The sequence below is a fragment of the Rhinoraja longicauda genome, chromosome 15 (assembly GCF_053455715.1).
Source record: "Rhinoraja longicauda isolate Sanriku21f chromosome 15, sRhiLon1.1, whole genome shotgun sequence".
Taxonomy (NCBI): domain Eukaryota; kingdom Metazoa; phylum Chordata; class Chondrichthyes; order Rajiformes; family Arhynchobatidae; genus Rhinoraja; species Rhinoraja longicauda.
Window position 1 is genome coordinate 29,561,323 of NC_135967.1, and position 14,924 is coordinate 29,576,246.

Consider the following 14,924-nt stretch of genomic DNA (forward strand, 5'->3'; position numbering starts at 1 on the left):
TGGTACACGTGACAATAAAAGACCTTTGAAACCTTTGAATCCTTTGAAACCTTTGAAGATAAAAAGAGGTACTGAATACCAAGGAATGATAGAATTTTCTACTGGGGAATTAAGAGAACCCTGCAAAATTCTTCTTCCAGTATGTTTTATTAAGACATGAAGATATGAATAATTCATAACTTCATGTTCAAGGGGATGTGATACTGCATTTTATTTTCATTGTGCTTTCTCCCTGAAGCAGGATCAAAATAAATTGTGGAATTTTCTGGACAATAATCCCTTAAGCATTTAACTGATGGATTGCAAAATGGTTTCACAAGGCACGTTAAAATCAGCACATTAAAATAGCCTTCCTCCTTATAGCCTTCCTTCATACAAGCCAAATCAGGCTGAATTGGTTTATTTGATCCAGGCTATTCCATATATACAATACCCAGAACCTATGAATGTAATTTTGTTTCATCTGCATGTCAATTTAATTATTTACCATTTTAATGATCTCACATTCATATTCTCCAAGAAATCTCACTATTTTCACAGAGTTCTATGATTCATTGCACGCAGCAAAAAAAGATTTCTAAGCCGTGATTGTTTCTTAATGTTGACTGACTTCCCAAAAAAGTAAACATTTAAAAATAATTACTACACATTTAGTAAATTATTGACTTCAATCACAAAAGTTATCTTCCCAGTCCCGCACACCAAAATGCAAGATAGTGCTAGCGTACGGTGTGATCGCTAGTCGGCACGGACTCGGTGGGCCGAAGGGCCTGTTCTCATGCTGTATCTCTAAAGTCTAAATCAACAACCTCTAGACTTGGTGATTTTATTTTCTCTCTCAGGGCAGGTAACATCCCACACACCAATACTAAAGATTCAGGGTCTGAACAACTGAGTGCCATCATTCAATAGCAGAAGAAGGATGCCCAGGAGAGGTTACATGTCTGTTGCTAAAAATTATTCCACCCCACCTCCCCTCGCATGCCCATATAAAGTAGTATTCTTGTCCTCAGATCATTCCCAAAGCACTTCACAACCTTAAGATCTGTTGATGTGCAGTTTCCAAGAGGGACTGTGAGAATTTAAAACGTGTCTCTGCAGAAATGCAAAAGGTGAAAGTAAAGATGAGAAATCATATCCCCCAGTATATTATTTTAAGAGAGGTTTTAAAGTGAACTTTAAATTTGACAATTCTATTTTGAACAAGTATGATAACTGTGTTTACGCAAGCGTGTCGGACAATAATTTTGGTGATTAACAAAACATGACTTCTTAAATGAGATCTTTTGTGCAAGGCATATTGCTTAAAAAGCATAAAATATTAATTTTCACAATAAGTGGTTTAACACCCTTGTGTGAACAGAAGGGAGCACTAATATACTTGTTTCTGTAAACATGTTGCCTAGATTTCGATAATTATGATATAGCGGAATATAATTTAGGAAGAATAATGCGAAACAAATCTGTTTCATGCAACCAGTGGAGATCCTGTCCACTCCGTAGATGGGAATGTACCAATATTCTAAATTTTTAAACCGAAATAGTGATACAAATAATATGATGTTTGAACTTACAGTGAATGTGGTGTTGAACAAATACATGTTCAACAAGTATTTTATGATTCAAATACTCTGCCCTGAATTTTCTTCCGAAAGAGTGAATGTGGCTAATAATTTAATGCAGTGATCAATTACAAGATAAATAAATAATTTTCTGAAATTTGATGTGGTAATAAACACTCTCCGTAAATTTATACACCTAATTGCTTTCACGTTGTAATGATGTGCAGTAATGTGCGAGATTTTGCTGGCTTGGGCCTCCTCCTGCAATTGCCACTTATGGTCAGCCCATGCAATCAAACTGATTCGGATGCAGGGTCCTATCTTATTCATCCAAAGCATCCAGACTCAAGCAACAGGGCACGGACAGTGGTAAGATTTTGATGAATGAATTCAATTATCTGAACATTCAGCACTGTCATTGGCACAGACGTGCAGGCTGACACACCCCAGCAAAACAAAGTGAGTTATGTTGGAGGGGTCAACTTCCACATGAACTGTGAAAACTGCAGTCTGCTCCATCAATTAGTTTTAAAGGAACAAAGAGTACTCTTTCTTAGTGGGTTAAATAACCACTACATTTAGCAATGGCACCCAAATGGGTAGACCCCAAAGCAAATCGTGAAAATTGGAGAAAAATGTTAAAGAAAAATGTTAGAATGTTTTTCATCAATTCATCAAAACTTTACCAGTGCGGCTCCCAACAGAAGCTACTGGCAGACATCGAAGCTGCTATATTATCACTGCTGTGAAGCATGGGCAGGTGATCAGCGCTTTACACGGATGCTCTCTGTGGTAGCCATAATGCATCAGAAGCAAGGCGTGTCATAGATGTACGTGGACATGGGAAAGATATGTCTTCAGCACATCTTGCCACTATCTTTTGGGCCCTCTCTGTAATTATCTACAATGATCTCAGTTTCATACATAGGCCCCCATGAAGCATTGCCTTTTCACTCCTGAAGAGGTTGCAGAATGAATCTCTGTTGCACTAACAAAAAAATCTACAGTGGATAAAGACACATCCAGCAATGCTGTTTGAAATGTGCTGAATAATAAAACTGTGACTGAGTGATGCAGACAGCAATGCTTTGACATAAGAGCAGGGACCCTGAACCATGCCTGTTTGCTGATGCGCTGCACGCTTCACTTCCTGTTTTGGTGCAAGATGAGTAGAGCTTGTTAGCCACAACGTTAGCAACATATTTTGGTGATAATGACAAAAATGGGCTCCACATCAGATAATATTGTTATACGAGCATCTGATGCTGAGTAAATGTCATGTACATTAAGGTGTATCATGCCCTCACCAGTTTCCCAATGATGGCTAATTGAGCTGGAAATTGTTTCTGGAGCAATCAAACATGCTAAATGGCTTTTATCTGCAATTTGCTCATGAGAAGGTAGCTGCAAATGGATAAAATATCCAGGCAGATAAAAACATAATCGAGCTAAGGGAGGGACTAGACTGGCAGCTTAATGTTTCAGGGTACAGATGCTAAAGATGAGGTGGGGGAGTTACTTTGTTGATTGAGGAGAATATCACAGCACTAGTCCGAGATGACATTTCCACAAAGGTCATCCAGTGATGCTATGTGGGTGGAGCTGAGAAGTAAAAAGGGGATGATCGCCTTCTTGGGAGTATGGGACCCCAGTAGTCAGTGGGAATTAGAAGAACAAATATTCCAGAAGATTGCAAGCAGCTTCAATACTGACAGGGTTGCCATAGTAGGGGATTTTAACCGTTCCTATATAGACTGGGACTGTGTCAAATGTCAAATGTCATTTGTCAAATGTGTTCAGGAAAGTTTCTTCAGGCAATATGTAGAGGGCCCTACAAGCAAGAGGGCAAAGCTTGATCTGCTTTAACAGATTAGGGGAGGGTAAGTGTATAAAAGTGTCAAGAGGTGAGCTTTTTGGGATCAGCGACCTTTGTTCTATCAGCTTTAAAATAGGTATGGATAAGGACAAGGCTGGCTCGCAAGTTAGCTCTAAACTGGGGCAAGGCAAGCTTTGAACTCAAGCTGACCTTGCAGATGCTGAAGGTAAGACCCCGGTTCCTCAGCAGCCCTTTCTTCTTTGTATCCGTTGCCACCATCTTGACCCTCTCTCCCACCTCCCCAGTTCTCCAGTCCTCACAGATGTGCAGGGGCCGGGCTCAGCGGCTTCCCTCTTGAGGTCAGGCTTTTCGGCCCAACAGCATGTGAGCTAAGCATGTTGCCAGGAGATAGGTGCAGCACCACAGTCCAGATGATCATTAATTGTTTTCATAACCATCCCAACTTTATGCATTTAATCTTAGGGCATATTATTTTTACCCTTTATTTCTCTTAATGAAAATCCTGTTGCATCATATCATCTCATGAAATATTCCTTCTCTCCTGAGATGCTGCCTGACCTGCTGAGTTACTCCAGCATTTTGTGAAATAAATCTCATGAAGTAAAGTATTTGGGCAGCGGCCATCTCGAGGCATCCACAATTCTATTGATATGCAATACTTTTTTTTCAATTTAGTCCCTTTTCTACTTGGAATATATCCTGTACCAAAGTGATGTTGCAAACATTGATGCTCAATTTATTCAAGACAGCAATGTTCTCCAAATCAGCACTCTGCAAAAATAACATCACAATGTGTAATCACCTATTTCCAGCTGTGGATATATCTATCTACCTGCTGGTGCCCTGTCTCAAGTATCTCATACTGATGTAGGAGCATCTCATGAATCAGTAAAGCCAATTTAACTTCTGTCTGACTCTTATGATTGCAACTGACATAAGAGGTTCACCAGTCTGCAGACCAAACCGTAGAAGGCTATTGTTCTGACAGCCCTGTTTTATGTCTGTGAAAAAGACATTAAGAAACGGAATCACTTTCACCTGCATGACCTGAGACGTCTAATAAAGATGGGACAACAAAATCCACGATGCTTAAGATATTAAAAAAACTGACATACTGATTATATATACTCTGAACTTGAAGGGTGGTGCAAATTTTTGATGAGAATGTATAAAAAAATCTTTATTGGTGCATGGATAACAGGGAAATAATTTTGCATTGGACATCAGCAGATATGAAATCAGTGCTGAAAACCATCTCTGAAGCAGTATAAAATCAATGTGCCAGAAGTGAGATAAGCCTGCTCAAGACAAGCTTATTGACAAAGCTTCCATGAAGGCACTGCTGACAATGATATTGTTGTATGGCTAAGACTAAATGTATATATGCTGAGAAAGTGGATCTGGTGCATTAAGAATGGACTGTTCACTCTATGGACATGCATGTCAAGCAAAATATCGATCACATTTATCAAAGACCTCGCTGCAGAAAATATAATATTTTGAGTGTTTTCATTGTTGAAGGACAAATAAATCCAATTCCTTTGGGGGGTAAGAACATGAGGAGAAATTCTACTTGGTTTTCTCCTCCTGAGAACTGAACTGTTAAAGCACTCAGAAGCTGGGCCCTTGTGTCTGATAGAAATCCTGAGGCTGCAGGTGCAGGTGCAGCTTTTCCTGTTAATGCTGATGTTAGTAAAGATCATCATTACATATGCTTTGCATCGTATTTCTCCGGGCTATACAAACAGTTCAACAGCTTAGAACTATTTCCCAAAAGCAGAAGTCCAGCAGAGAGTTAATTATCTCTTGTTTATTGCAGTAGCCACTGGAGAATTGGTAACCTTAGGCTTTCCTTTTGGTTTCCAGAACAGGTTCTTTGAAGTATTTAGAGTGTTGACGATGACAAATTTGCATTTCTTAAATGATGAATAACCCTCACTGTGTTGCTGTACAATTTAATGCAAAAATAAGAAACTTATGCCGCACTATTTGTTGCAGTTAAACAAAAATGCAAATAATAAACTACAAAATGATTTTAAAATCTCCCAACTCAAAAATAAATGCAAATGAGAGGGAATCTCCTAGAAGACATAGATGCTGTATTTAAAGATCTGAATTGACACAATTAACAATATGAACCTCTTTGGTCAGACATTTTACTGAGCATATGTTTACCGATTCAATTTTATTTTGTAATATATTCAAGACATTTGTTTCATGGTTTGCAATCGCATACCACAACTCACATAATTTTTCTGTAAAAATAAATCTGCATGTCTGATTTACAAAGAAATGTATTTGCAATGTGGTATTGGAGTCAAGGAAAGAGCATTCACGTCGTGAGCCTGTTTCCACCAATCTTTACACCACTACGCACACGAAGCACACAAAGCACACAAAGCGCAAGACACCATTGTATGCAGATGCTGAGAAGTGTGTTCAGCACTGGCTGAACAATTTCTAATCTTGTTATGTGGACTTGAAAAGAAGCGAGTGATATTGTGGTACAAGAAATAACCTTTACCCAAGATCCAGTTTAGTCAATATCAGAGTAGATCATAAAGCCAACAATCCACTTTGCTGTTTGCCAAATAATTGCTGGATAAAAATGATAAATTTGCTGTTTTCTTAAATAATATAATTGATTAATTGACCTTAGTTCTTTTGGAACTGAGAAATTTTTAAATCGCAACTTTTTATTTTACAATGATTGGAAATGATATTGACCTAGTTTTTATACTGGCAGTTACATAACTAGAAAGGTTTTAAATGTCACTTTCATTTGCTACCAGTAGGTGCCATCAACGGAAGAATGTGTATGATTCACTGCTCAGTACAATGCATTATTCAAGATCCCCCTTTGTTCTGGTCTAGAGCTCACCATGGTGTCCACTTTTGTGTGCAGTCCCAGACTAAGAATATTTCAAAACACCTGATGGTTGACCGAGACCTTCTGCCTTCAAGAGGTTGGTTCACTGAAGGCAGAAAATTTCCTTAAAAGGTAATTTGTGCCAAATTTCTTCCTTCCAATTGCTTGCAATTCTTGAATAATCTATACAGTTCTGAAAGAAGAATCACATAAAGATTGACATCATGGTTCCTTTGCAGAAACTGGATTCGAGTTCTACAGATAACAGACTAACGGATACCATCCTGTCAAATTTTCCTGAGTAATGGAAAATGATTCAGCAATATGCATTATCATGATTCATTCACAGAGAAAATAACCTATTTTTAATTGCAGAGAGCTGCTAAAATAGATGTATATAACCAAAGCATGTTATTAATTAAAAACATACACTGAAAGCATTCACTCCACCCGAAATGAAATATCTATAATTACTAAATTATTAGATTATTGTTCCTTTGTTCTTCTGATTTATGTCTAAATATATTTCTATAAAAGCACACGTACAATAATTCCTTTCTGTATCCTTCAAGCAGCCCCTTTAGTATCACAATCGAAGATTCTGAGACAGTTGTTAGGTTTGGATGAAGTGACATGTTTTGTCCCTTTCAGAGGGTGGCACCTGTAAAGCCAGCCTAAGGTTCACCACTAAGGTTTCCATGTGATGCATATCACAACAAGCAAAATGTGAAAAAAAACACTCCCAGTTAGTTTATGAGCACAGTGGACTTTGGAAGATGTTTGAGCACCTTGAAATCATTTCCAAAGTTTCCCTGTAAGGTTTTCCATAATAAGCAGAGTGCCCTTTAATTTTGTGTGAAAAGTAGCAGATTACTACAAAGTACTCCTGGTTTGGCTAAAACAATCCAATAATGTTTGTCGGAAGGAAATTTGAACTCCAGTCCCATGTATATGGAAGTTACATGATTAGCAACATCATTGGTTGTGTGTTGTATGTTTGTTGCCATGAAAACATGCAGATGAAATGGATAACTGCAAAATCCAATTTTGCAAGGTACAATTTCATTAATAACAAGATCATCTTCAGGTGAAATTAAACAGGTATTGTTATAAACCAGAATTGTGCAATCTAACATCTAGATTCATGTTCCATGTGTTTGAGGAAGTCTTGTGGGAAAGTTGATTGACTGAGCACCAAGATCCGGAAATGGATATGAACAAGCCCAACACTAGCTTAAACCCATTCTCAATCTATTCTGCCCTTTTTTCAGCATCTTTGTGCATCGTTTTTTTAGCAATGCCTCTACTTCCTGAGGATACTGAGGAAATTTGGCATGTCTCCAATAACTCTTACAAACCTACAGATATACCACTGTTGAGGTTGCATCGCAGCTTGGCTTGGGAACCGATCTAAGACCACGAGAAATTGCAGAGTTAAAGATGTAGCCCAGTCCATCACACAGACTAGACACCCCACCATTGACTCTGACAACACTTCACGCTACCTTGGAAAAGTATCCAACATAATCAAAGACTTGTCCCACCCCGGTCATTCCTTCTTCTCCCTGGTCCCATCTGGCAGTAGGTCCAGAAGCTTGAAAACGCACCACCAGACTCAGGAACAGCTTCTTCCCCTCAGGCTTCTGAATAGTCCTTCCATAAGCTGGGGTACTATCCAATTCATCTCTATCCCATTATGGACATTAGGCTTTGTCTATAATGCGCTACAAGGTTGAGAACCATATTCTGCACTCTGTATCTTTCCCTTTGACTATCTATTGTACTTAAGTTTGATTTAATTGTATTTATGCATTGTATATCTGATATGTTTGGATAGCATGCAAAACAAAGTTTTTCAATGTGCCTTCATACACGTGACAATAATAAACCTCAACCTTAACCCTAAAGAAGGAATTTCTCAACAAAGATTTTCTATTAGAAGTGTTTGCTGAGAAAGAGAAACAACTGCACAACATAATCTTCAAGATGAGTAAACTGAGTAAATGTAATAACGCTGAAATGAAAACAGAAAAATGCTGCTAATACTCTTCAGGCCAGGCAATACCTGTCGAGGGAGAAACAGACATTCAGGTCAAAGCCCGTTCATCAGAACTAAGATAGAAATCAAATATATTATAAATTGCAGAGAAGGAGAGCTAGAGAAAATGAAGGGGATATCTGTGATTAAAAGAGACGGAATCATAATCATCATAATCATAATGTAGGAAAATAACTGCAGATGCTGGTACAAATCGAAGATATCACAAAATGCTGGAGTAACTCAGCAGGTCAGGCAGCATCTCAGGAGAGAAGGAATGGGTGATGTTTCGGGTCGAGACCCTTCTTCAGACTGATCCTTCATAATCATAATAATCATAATCATAATCATAATTTATTAGCCAAGTATGTTTTACAACATATGAGGAATTTGTTTTGCCATGCAGTCATACCAATAAAAAGCAACAAAGCACACAAAATACATTTTAACAATCAGATCCACCACAGTGACTCCTCCACTCTTCGCGAAAATAAAGTTCAATCTCTTCCCTTCTTTGTTCTCCCGCGGTCGGAGGCCTCGAGCTTTCCGTTGATGGGACGATCTTGGTTCCCGTAGCTGGCAGTCGAGCCCTCCGCGTCATGGCGATCAAGTTCCTGCATCGGGGGGATCTCAGCTCCCCCGCACCAGGCGATCGGACCCCGGGTCGGGGCTAGTCGAACCTCTTGCGACTTTGGAGTTTCCCGACATCAGTCTCTACCTGAGACTGCAAACTCCTCGATGGTGAAATCCACATGCCATGGTTGGAGCAATGATCCCAGGCAAGGGATCGTAGGCTCAAATGGTAAGTCCAAGGCCCCACTTTGGGGCTCAAAGTCAGTTTCGAGCAAGGCCACCAGTTCCATGATGTTAGGCTGCAGACTGGCCGGAGATACGTTCCAGAAAACAATCGCATCTCTGGCAACCCCCTCCCCCACCCCCCACATAAAACAAACCAGTGAACATTAACACAAACTGTTTAAAACATAGTAAAAATAAGAAAACGCTGAAAAGACAGACGGACCGTTGGCGATGCCGCCATCGCTGATAGCGCCACCCGGTGGAATGGCACAAATGTTAATGGTGTCAGTTGCAAAAAAATGGGAAAAGCTTGTTAATCATATACCCTTGTACTAATGTACCTTCAGAAGGATCTTCCACCATCTCCTTCATTTTTCCAAATTGAATACACCAATCAGTTATATATTTTTTAATGAATCTCAGACATTCTGCAGTAAGCCTATTTAATATAACATCTATAATAGGGCCAGTATCCAACAACAACATTGTAAATTCATGGTGCAGTGTTAGTCTCGCTTGCAGCTGATGGACATGCATTATTTGGAACTTTTTCTGGCACATGAGAAAATGGTAGTCCCTCGAAAAATTGATTGGCTTGCTATTCTTTTACTAAATGGGCAGGCCGGGTAGACAGGTTTGCCTGACTATCAAAACAAATATAATGACACAAATACACACACTAGGGACAATTTACAATTATACCAAGCCAATTAACATACTAACCTATTTCACTGTTGTCCTGCTTAATATCACTATTTGTATCTCTCATTATCACCTTCTCCACAGCCAACAATGAACTATTGTGAGCTCCATCTTTCATTGGTCATCGTTGCTGGCTTTGATTTGTCCTTTTGCATACCTTTCATTCATTTGTTTCTTTGTCCCTTTTCACATCTCCCATTTCCCCCTCCCCTCACTCTCAATCCGAAGAAGGGTCTCAATGTAATCCCAAATTTTAAGAAAGGGGAGACAGAGAAAACAGGGAATTATAGACCAGTTAGCCTGACATCGGTGGTGGGAAAGATGCTTGAGTCAATTGTTAAAGATGTAACAGCAGCGTATTTGAAAAGCAGACAGGATCTGTCAAAATCAGCATGGATTTGTGAAGGGGATATAATGCTCGACTAATCTTCTGGATTTTTTTGAGGATGTAACAAGTAAACCTCAGTTTTAAATGGCCTCCCCTTTATTCTAAGACCGTGGCCCCTGGTTCTGGACTCTCCCAACATTGAGAACATTTTTCCTGCAAGTAGCTTGTCCAGTCCTTTTATAATTTTATACGTCTCTATAAGATCCCCTCTCATCCTTCTAAACTCCAGTGAATACAAGTCTAGTCTTTTCAATCTTTCCTCATATGACAGTCCCGCCATCCCAGGGATCAATCTCGTGAACCTATGCTGCACTGCCTCAATTACAAGGATGTTCTTCCTCAAATTAGGAGACCAAAACTGTACACAATACTCCATTTATAGTTCCAGTTCGCTGATTTATACTTTAATCAGTGAAACCATTGAAAGCTTCATTAAAATTTCTAATCACAAAAATTGACCTTATTATTTTAGACCTTTAACCATATTACATTCAGACACAGATGTCATACTCAGAATTTTTTTGTGTGATTGTGGGATTGTTTACCTTCTTTGAAGCTCAAGCAGCATGTGCATTTTACAAGATCTATCAGATGAGGTAAGCTCGTTGGACCAAATTTAATGATCTAAGGCCAAAGAGTGCATATTATAACCAGTCACGGGTGATGAGATGTGGGGAAATAATTCAGTTTGAGATCAAAGCAGAAGTTAGCTGTGTATTCATTAGCCGTATGAAACTCATTAAATTTTGCTTCATTAATTTTCATGCAGCTTTTGCTGAGATCTGGGCAACATGATGGCACAGCAATTTATGTTGTTACCTCACAGCTTCAGATTCCTGGGCTTGATCTTAACCTTGTGTTCTGTCTGTGTGGAGTTTGCACATTCTCTCCATGGCTGGGTACTCCTCACACCTCCTAAAGACATGCTGGCAGGTTAACTGGCTGCTGTAACTTGCTTCTTAGTGTAGTTAGCAGCAAAATGTACCCAAAGGGGAGTCAATGGGCATGTGAGAGAGAGCAAGTTGCAAGGTTAAAAGAAAAATAAGGAGAGGGAAAATTGGACTGTTGGCATTGTTTGCTAGGAGCTGCCATGGAATCAATGAACTGTATCATAGGTCAGGGAGCATTAAACCTTAGGAGTAGGAATATGAAATTCAGCTCCTGAAGTTTGATCTGCCATTCATTTAGATATAGCGGGTGTCAATTAAGTCAGCTAAAGATGTCAATTTCATCATTTTACACAAATTAGAAATATGGAGATAAGTTTAATTAAACCGATTCTCTTGACAATAAAACAGACTTTCTTTCCCACATATGTTGGTGATAGTCTAATTGCAATTTATGGTCTAAATTATTAGAAAATACTGTAGATTTTGGCTTGATCTTCTTTACTTTTTCTTCTTGTTCAAACTCTCCATGATGGTGCAGGTAATTAGACATCAAGATTGATGGAACCCTCAAGTAATTTACAAAGTCAATCTAAATTTTTGTTCCTCCCTAGAATAAATCCAAACCAATAACTATGATATTATAAAAATGAACAATGAACGCAGATAAATTTCTGTTATTTTTCATACACAACTATACACTTCTCAAACAATCAATACACTGGGATTGCGATAATTTTCAAACCATGAGCAAGTAATTCAGATATGGTCAGAGGGTGGCACAGCATCCCAGTGTGGGATATTAATTCCAATTTCACTGAAATGCACTCAAGGACTTTCACTTTGCAGATTGTGAATGCAACAACCATTTCTCGATATGCTCAAGTAAACAAGTCAATTGTGGAGATTAGTCTCTAAATGTACCCGTACGCAAGAATCATCTTGTGGAAGTACTCGCAAATGAACAGATTCCCCACATTTATCCTATAGATTAGTTCCACTCCAGTGGGAAATTATTAGAGATGAGGTTTGGCAATGCAGCAAGAAAGATTGGAAAAAGTATTAGGATACTAAACATAGCCTTGCTTGACACAGAATTGCATCTCTTGTGTATCTGTTAGGAGCATGACATGCATGCCAACATGAAACAAATAACATGGAGCCATTGGATGACACGGCAGCAATATGTAAAAATTATGAAATTGTGAGATTTTTTTTTAACCCATGGTGTGCATAAAGCATTTTTATCGGAGACCCTCAGACTATCTTTAACCGGACTTTACTGTACTTTATCCTGTACTAATCATAATTCCCTTTATATGCAAAGAGCAATGATAATCAAGGAAATTTGGAGCACACAAAAGGCCATCGTTGGCTGTGAGATAGGTGATAACAAGTATGCAGACAGAGGAACTCAACAGGACGACAGTAAACCTAGTACGACAACTAGGGTGGTGGAGGGAAGGCGAGAGAGGGGATGCAAAGGTTACTTGAAGTTAGAGAAATTGATATTCATATTTTTGGTGCAGCTGGAAGGTCACTAAGGTAACTTTTTCTCCAAAACCCAAGCAAAATATGAGATGTTGGTCCTCCAATTTACATTTGGCCTCACTCTGCCAATGCAGGAGGCCCAGGACAGAAAGGTTAGTATGGGCTAGGAATGGGTGTTAAAATGGTTGACAACTGGGAGATCACGTTGGCCAAGGTGGGCTGAGCGAAGGTGTTCAGCAAAACGATCGCCGAGTCTGCACTTAGTCTGGCCGATGCCCCACGTTACCTTGATTATCGTTGGTTTTTGCATATCTTCCATTCATTTCTCCCAAGTACCTCTCATTCCCCTTTCCCCTTGCTCTCAGCCTGAAGAAGGGTCTCGACCCAAAACATCACTTATTCCGTCTCTCCGGAGATGCTGCTTGGCCTGCTGAGATACTCCAGACTTTTGTGCCTGTCTTTCGGTTCAGACCAGTATCTGCACTTTCTCCCTAGACATTATTCCCTTTACTCTGTATCTGTACGTTGTAGACGGTTTTTGATTGTAATCGTGTAGTTTTTCCGCTGACTGGATAGCAAGCAACAAAGATGTTTTTTCACTGCACTTCAGTACATGTGGCGATAAACATAGAGAAACATAGAAACATAGAAAATAGGTGCAGGAGGAGGCCATTCGCCCCTTCGAGCCAGCACCACCATTCATTGTGATCATGGCTGATCGTCCACAATCAATAACCCGTGCCTGCCTTCTTCCCATATCCCTTGATTCCACTAGCCCCTAGAGCTCTTTCTAACTCTCTCTTAATAGAAATAGTTTCAAGCAAACCATCCAAACACTTTTGGTGCAGCTGGAAGGTCACTAAGGTAACTTTTTCTCCAAAACCCATCAAGAGATACATTTTTCAAGGTTGTTGGATTCAACTATATATAGGAAGTTAGCGAAATGATTATTCAAATATTGCACAATTCCACATTATACCATAGGATTCACCCTAATAAAGCTTCTCCAGCAATCCAGACATCAAACACATTTAAGATTACTCTAGTCTAGCTGCAAAAACATAATGGAGGGGCAGTGGTTGAAACAAAAACCAAATTCATGATTCATATCTTAACAACTCACAGGAGGAAGCAAGGAGAAGCTGTTTATGTATAATGTGGAAGTACTAAGACTGGCAAAGAAGCATGACACACAGAAGTGGAATATAGATGAGATAGCATGGCCCTTCCGTACAAAACACTATCTTGTTCAAATTGGACAAAAGACAGATGTGCCCATGTTACAGTGATATCCACTAGAACAATATGTGATGATACAATTATTCATGAAAAGGACCTAGAATTGGCCACTGGAGGAGTGGACACTAGTGAATTGAGTCAGGACACACATTCTTCAAACCAAGATATATGTACAAGACCAGGAACCCCACCACAATATATAAAACTCTGAGCATCTGTGAAAAGCAGTGAACAGACTGAGCCAGTAACTGTTCTACATATGTGAAACCAATGCTTTCTGTAGTCAACAATGTGCATATCAATTAAAAATTTGATAAAGCTGCATTCATCAATATTTTTCCATCAATATACCCCCTTTCTTGTATTGATTTTGTGACAGTCAACTTCTTATTTAATAAATTAGTAACTGAAAAGCATAAAAACAAATTAAAATACTTAAAATGTCAAAATCTAGATTTTAGCTTTTCAGAGGTGCTGGTACTCCTTACCATCACAGAAACAACACATTTTGAGAAAGGGAAAGAAATGTGGTATATTTTAGTATGGTAGTATAATATTCAGTATACTGCATCAGACTCACAGTGTGGAATTTGTACATTTTCCTTGTCGTCACTTGGGTTTCCTGCATGTGCTCCGCTCTCCGCTCTCCGCTCTCACCAAAACGCCCTAGTTGATAGGTTAACTTGCAACTGCACTTTAATCTAGGCTGTCGGTGAGTGGTAGAAACTGGAGTTGGCAAAATATGGAAAGAATTTTTAAAATGTATTGATGTAGAGTTAGTATAAGTGGTAGTTGATGATTGGCAGGCACTCAGGTGGGTCAAAGGGCATGTTTCCATATTCTGCTTTTCTGTGACTCCTTGAATCCATTATTCTATTTTTGATGCAAAGCTGGATATTATAAAATCGCTAGCTTACCATCTATTGTTGGGAAGTGCCGGTGTCTCCTGTCATTTAGAAAGCTTAACACAATGAAAGCAAGTAAAACATGGTTTTATGAAATGAAAATCATGTTTAACAAATTTGTTAAAGCTTTTTAAGGCCTTAACAAGTGGAATCATTGGAGGATAACTTGTAGATGCAATGTTTCTGATTTTGAAAAGGCACTTGATTA